The following is a 6,456-nucleotide window of genomic DNA, read 5'->3' as shown; positions in this document are numbered from 1 at the left end:
CCCCTTTCTTAAATCCTTTATGATTTCCCATTGTACACTATACTCTAAGCTTTGCAAGGGTAAGAATGACCTCTATCTACTTACCACCTGGTTCAATATTGCATGTATTAGGTACTCAGTAAATGCTTGCTAAATGAAGGAATACATGTTTCAGAAGTTGAGAGCTCATTCACAGGTATTTTCTTTCTTTTTTTTTTTAAGATTTATTTATTTATTTATGATAGACATAGAGAGAGAGAGGCAGAGACACAGAAAGACACAGGAGGAGGGAGAAGCAGGCTCCATGCTGGGAGCCCAACGTGGGACTCAATCCCGAGACTCCAGGATCGCGCCCTGGGGCCAAAGGCAGGCGCTAAACTGCTGAGCCACCCAGGGATCCCCTCACAGGTATTTTCTAAGGAAATTCTTTCTGCTGATTAAATGCTTATTTTGGGCTGGAATCCTATCAATATTCAGACCAGGGATCATATTGTCCTTTCCATTCTACACTAGTTGAGTGACACTTGAAGACAAACATTCCTTAGATCATACTTCCAAGAATGTTGAAAATTGGATGGTTGGGGATCTCAGAACAATACTGAATGTTGTTAAAGGATCTGGGAATATTGAGCAAAAGAGTTTGGTTTGGTATTCAGTGGGCTGTCCTGTTAAAATGGTCTGACTTTTTTTTTTTGGGCGGGGGGGGGGGTGTCCCAGATAGTAGAATGAGGACTCATGGCTCCCATTTTCAGGAAGGAAGAAAGATTCGTATTCAGGTAAAGGTGAACAAAGAAGCATGGCCATTTGAAAATGAAGTGGATTTTGTAGAGTGAGGTAGAAGAATAGTGAGTTGGTTGATATGGCATGCATTCTTGCCAAGAATGTGGTTAGAGGAGATCTCTGAAATTGTGGAGACTAGAGTAGATGTCTTCTCAGGTCATATTTTCTACCCTGAGATTCTAAGGAATTTCTCCCACAGTGCTAAAGGCGTCTTGATCACAAAGCCTCCTAAATGGCACAAAATGTTTTCAAACATTCCTCTTTATTAAAGCCAAATCCAGTGCCAAATAGAAATCCAGATACTCCAACCAGAACTGTAATGGTAAAAAGCACAGGAGGCTGTAACTTTTGTTTTCCCAAGTGAGCTTAATTGTTTAAAAGCCAGCTGGCTCCCAGGGTCCTGATGCCACCTTTTTATTTCCTTACAAATGAAGTTCTTCTCCGCCCTGTTCCTTCTCTGCTTGTCTCAGCCAAGAGCAATCTCTGTCTACAAGTAGCTTTCAGTGACAATTATAGTGGATGTTGTTCCAAGCACCATCTTTGCTGGAGCCAGTGGAACTGGTAGTGCTGTGAGTCATTAATATTGTTTTTGAGAGTTGTGACATTGGGAATATGTAGGATCCTCTGGCCAGGCTTTCCTCACTGGCACTGTCCTCTAGACTGAGGGTGTGTTTAAAGGAGGCAGCCAAATCTCATTAGAAGTAAGAGATGGGTCCAGCAGGCACTATTTTCTTCTGAGCATAGTTGGGTCACCAGAATCTTCTGTTTTTCTCTCATTTCATTCCAAGCACATTCAAAATCTGTCCTCTTGAAAAGGAGCTGCCTGGGGGCAGCTGCATCCAAACAGAGAAGAGATTCATGATGTGTCTGTACCCCGTTCTTTCTGTTTCTTAAAGCAGCTTTTTTGATAATATAGTTTTTTTTTTTTTCCAGCTCTTTTGGTCTGGTTCAACTTCTTCTTTAAGTCATACTCATCAATAAACAGGGCTTGCTTAAGTTGTGGGCTAAGATTCTTTAACTCTCTTTTAGGCATTTCTTAGCATGTCCATTAAGTGATACATGATCCCTCATTGGGGATTACTATGTCTGAACCCGAAAACTGTATTTATCTAACTTACCATGTGTCCAGACCTACAAGTCTCAGGCTTTTTCTTTTCTCCTGAGAGGCTCTGACTTGCTTTTCATCAGGAATATGTATTCAATAATTGCATTTATCTTTGACCAATGGTACATAGACTTCATGGATAACAGAGTAAAAAGGTACACTGAGGGGGGCACTTGATGGGATGAGCACTGGGTGTTATACTACATGTTGGCAAATCGAACTTAAATAAAAAAATATAAAGAAAGATAGTTATAACACTCTATATATTATCTTAAGTTTAAATTTTAAAGTACTTATCTTGACAGCAGGGCATAAAACCAAGTAATGTGTAGAATGACATCTACATTCCACAAACATTTGTTGACTACCATGATAGCACAGTGGTAGATAGTTTCTGGAATCAGTTCAAATCTTCATTGTTTCCTACTTTTGTGCATTTGAATAAGGTACTAGTCACTCTGAGTGTCAGCAACCTACTCTGTGCATTAGGACTGATAATAGTATCTGCCTCAAAGAGGATTAAATAAGATAATATATATTCAGTGTCATATAGTAACTATGTATTACCCGTCATGTGTTAAGAAGTCATATATATACCAAGAATATAGGTACCTTGTTGCCATGAATCTTGGAGTAACTGAGTTGGAGCAAAGGTTAAAGGAAATGAACCCTTAGTACAAATTGAGCATAGCATTACTAATTATAAGTATTTTTTCTCTAAATATTTTCTTGTTTATCTTTACTTCCATCTTTGTACTGCCCTAGGTCTTCTAATAGCTATTGAGCCCCATCTGTTCTCATTTATATTCAGCTGCTATTTAGAATATAAGCGTTAATTATCTCCTTAACACCTCACTGCTACTAATTCTGAGCACTCTGTGTTCTTGGTTCCTTTGGTTTATACCATCTGCCCAAGTCCCATACCACTTGTCTTCATTATCTCTTCTGTTTTAGTGGCTCTTGACTCTCTTTTAAATATTACATGTCTAGAATAACCTCTTTCAGCTATTTTTAAGTATTTTTTCTGATTATATAAAAGTAATCCTTATAAAAACTGAAGTAATACAGGGAAAATAGCCTCTTTCATAACCCTTCCACCCAGACAAAATAAATTTATATATTAAATATATTTTCTTTTAGTTCCTTTTTCCCCCTGAGCTTCTATATGTGTTTTAAACTTGGGATCATACCATGTATCAGATGGGAGTTAGCTACAAGTAACAACATAAACAACTCAAACTGGTTAGTAAAATGAGGAAATACAGTAGCCCACATAAGTGAAAATCCAAAGGATTTAGGATGATCTCAATCCAGTGGCTCTGCCTTCATTTTGTGTGATTCCCTTAGCTCTATCATCTCGTGCTTCAACTAGCTTTAGCAATCCCAAGCATTGTATTTATATTCCAAAAAAATCCAGGGGAATAAGTGTTCTTTCTTTTTAAAAACCCCCTTATAAGTGTAGAAACTTTTTTTCCAGAAGTTCCCAGCAAACTTTCCTTCACATTTCATTGGCACCAATTAAACAATGTGTCCATTCTTGAATTAAGACTGTAAAGGGAGATCGATTTACCATAACTGGCCTAGATCAGTGGTTCTAATATTTGAGTGTGCATCAGAATCCCCTTAGGGGCTGGTTAAAATTCAGACCTGGGGGTTTACCTCCAGTGTTCCTGATTCAGTAGATCAAAGTAGTGCCCATAAATTTGCATTTCTAACAAGCTTCCAAGTGATGATGACATTGCTGGTCCAGGGACCACTCTTTGAAAACTATTGGCTTAGATAAATTTGACCCCTTTTTTGGAGATGGGTTCAATTCCCACAAATATGTTGTGGCCATGCAAAACAGAAAGGGTGAACTGGATAGTGGAGGGAAAATCTAGGTGTTCACTACATCCTTGACTATTTCTCCCATATCATAAAAATTTCTTTAAGTGTGTGTATCTCTCTGGTAAAATAAACCACGGTACTTCCATATAATGGAATATTAACAAACCAGTCTTCTCATGTTGGCCATTGATGGTTTTAGTATTTTAGTATTTTGCTGTTATAAATTACATGGGAACATCAATGTACAGAATCATTTGTGTGCTGCTCTGATTATTACCCAAGGATACATTCCTAGAAGTAGAATTATTTTTCTAGCTATTCTTATCTCACTGACTCAGGGTTCCTTTTTTTTTTTTTTTTTTTTTCTTTTAAGAGAATAAATGTTCCATTTTCCCCTAGCTTTCTTAAAGGGCCAGACTTTTATATCCTGTGTACATTGAAATTCTCTCACAGAACAGAACCATTTGGGGACAGGATGGGAAGAAGGGCAGGATGACTTAGCAAGTGGAAAGGGCAGGAGAACAGGTCCAGACATTTGTGAGAGCAGGGCTTGCTCAGGGAGCAGGAAACCATGTATGAAGATATGTGGAGTAGTGGCAGATGAAGTGAGAGAGGAAACTTGAGATAGTTTGAGGATGAATTTTTTTCTTTTGGGTTGTGTTTTCTAAACTTCAACTATTCCCTATCCCATTTTTACAATTTTGTTGTTTCTGTGTCCTACCTACATTATTATAAAAGTTTTTTAGTCCACTCAAATTAATTTACTTTTTGTAGAAACTTGATATCTCTAGGGTTAATAGAAAACCATTATCAGTTACTATAAATAGAAAGTAATCATATTTATAATAACAATGTTATTAAATTCTAATTTAATACCATTGCTCACTACAGGCTCTGAACCTACAAAGTGCTTTCTCTTTATTGTGGAAGAGATGAGCTTGTATTAAGAGGTGCTAAAGACATACTGTGTCCAAATAGGAGCTCTTGTCTTGATATCAACAGAAAGATAAAGGGAGAGCTTGCAAAGAAAATAACTTTCTTATGATGCGAATGAATGTTATTTAATGTCAAATTACACACTCTCTAAAATCATGAACATTCCATTAGCTGGATACACCAGGCTAATGTGCCTCCAACCTCAGAACTACTTAGAATTAAATAGACCCTTGGGATTGGTGGTAGGAAGTGGGCCTAGGAATCTGCATTTACCAAGTCTTCAGGTGATTCTCCTGCTCACATAAATTTAAAGAAACATAGCTAAGCTGTAGAGAATCATTAAGTTCCTCCCATTTTTATGAAGCATTTTATGTGGAAATATTGAGGAATTTACAGAAAACTTGCAAATACAGTATGAAGACTTACTGCTCTTCCTTTATCTGATTAATTATTAATATGCCCTTATTTGCTTTATTACTCTTTTTGTTCAGAGAGGTTCTGAGACATCTCTCTGTGTCTTTCTCTGTGTCTCTGTCTCTCTTCAACTCTCTCTGTTTCTGTCTCTCTTGATGTGTATTTTTTCCCAAACTATTTGAGAATAAGTTAGACATGCTATGCACCTTTCTCTCTAAATACTTCATTGTGTGCATTAATTTTAGGAAATTTAACATTGATATCATGTTTATCTATGTGTAATACATATTCCAATTTTGTCAATTGACAAATAACCATAAGCCAATATAGTAATAACATATTTTACACCATTTTTGCCCTTTAGTATCAGTCCGATCTCTGATCACCTATTGTATTTAGTTGGCATGTCTCCTTAGTTTTTAATCTGAAATAATTCCTTAGTCTTTGTTCAGGTTATACATTGTTGACTTTTTGGAATAATAAAGCCCTGCTTCCTTCTGTACTAGAATGCTCATTATTTTGGGTTAGTCTGACATTTCCTCATGTAGACCCTCATAAAAGCAGGCTATGCATTCCTGGCTAGAATACTCCATAGGTGATATTGCAATCATCCTACAGTACTATAACTAGAGCCACAGCATCCGTCTGCCATCCACTGGTACTATTAATTTTGATCACTTAGTCAAGGTATTGCATGAATTCTCTATTATATAGTTAGTATTTTCCCCCTTGCAACTAGCAGGCAATCTGTGTGAGGGAGAAGCAAATACTTTGTTCTTCAACATTAAACATGTTTGTGCTGGAATCAGCAATGGGGAAAGTGGATGGAATTGAAGAGAGAGAAGACAGCTAAAGGCCACAAAAGAGGATGAGATCTGAAGACGCTTAGTTCAGGGAACTGGGAAACTGTTGCAACCATATGAATGGATGTGCTTGTGCAGATAATCCTGGGTCTCGGGATTATCCATAGTTTATCAAGTCTATTTGGTAAATGTTCTACATGTACTTGAAAATAATATATATTTTGTAGTTATTGGACATAATGTTCCGCATTTTTTAATTATGACAGGTCTTGTTGACTTCTATATTCTTACTGATTTTTTTTATCAGCTTGTTTTATCAGTTACTGAGAAAGGTAGGTAAAGTTTCCAACTATGATTGGATTTTTCTTTTTTTTAGTTTGTTAGCTATTACTTTATGTGTTTTGAAGTTATATTTTATGCACCCTCTGTAATAAACCTTTTGTGTTCTTAAGTATGTGTTTTGTAAAAAAATATGTAATTAGATTTTGCTTTTTAAATCCGGTCTATCAATGTCTTCTAATTGGAATATTTAGTTAATTTACATTTAATTACTGAGATAGTTCTGTTTAATTATATGATATTGCTATTTATTTTCTATTTGATTTATTTCTG

The sequence above is a fragment of the Nyctereutes procyonoides genome, unplaced genomic scaffold (genome assembly GCF_905146905.1).
Source record: "Nyctereutes procyonoides isolate TBG_1078 unplaced genomic scaffold, NYPRO_anot_genome, whole genome shotgun sequence".
In the NCBI taxonomy this organism is placed as follows: domain Eukaryota; kingdom Metazoa; phylum Chordata; class Mammalia; order Carnivora; family Canidae; genus Nyctereutes; species Nyctereutes procyonoides.
Note: the sequence above shows the minus strand (reverse complement) of the source record.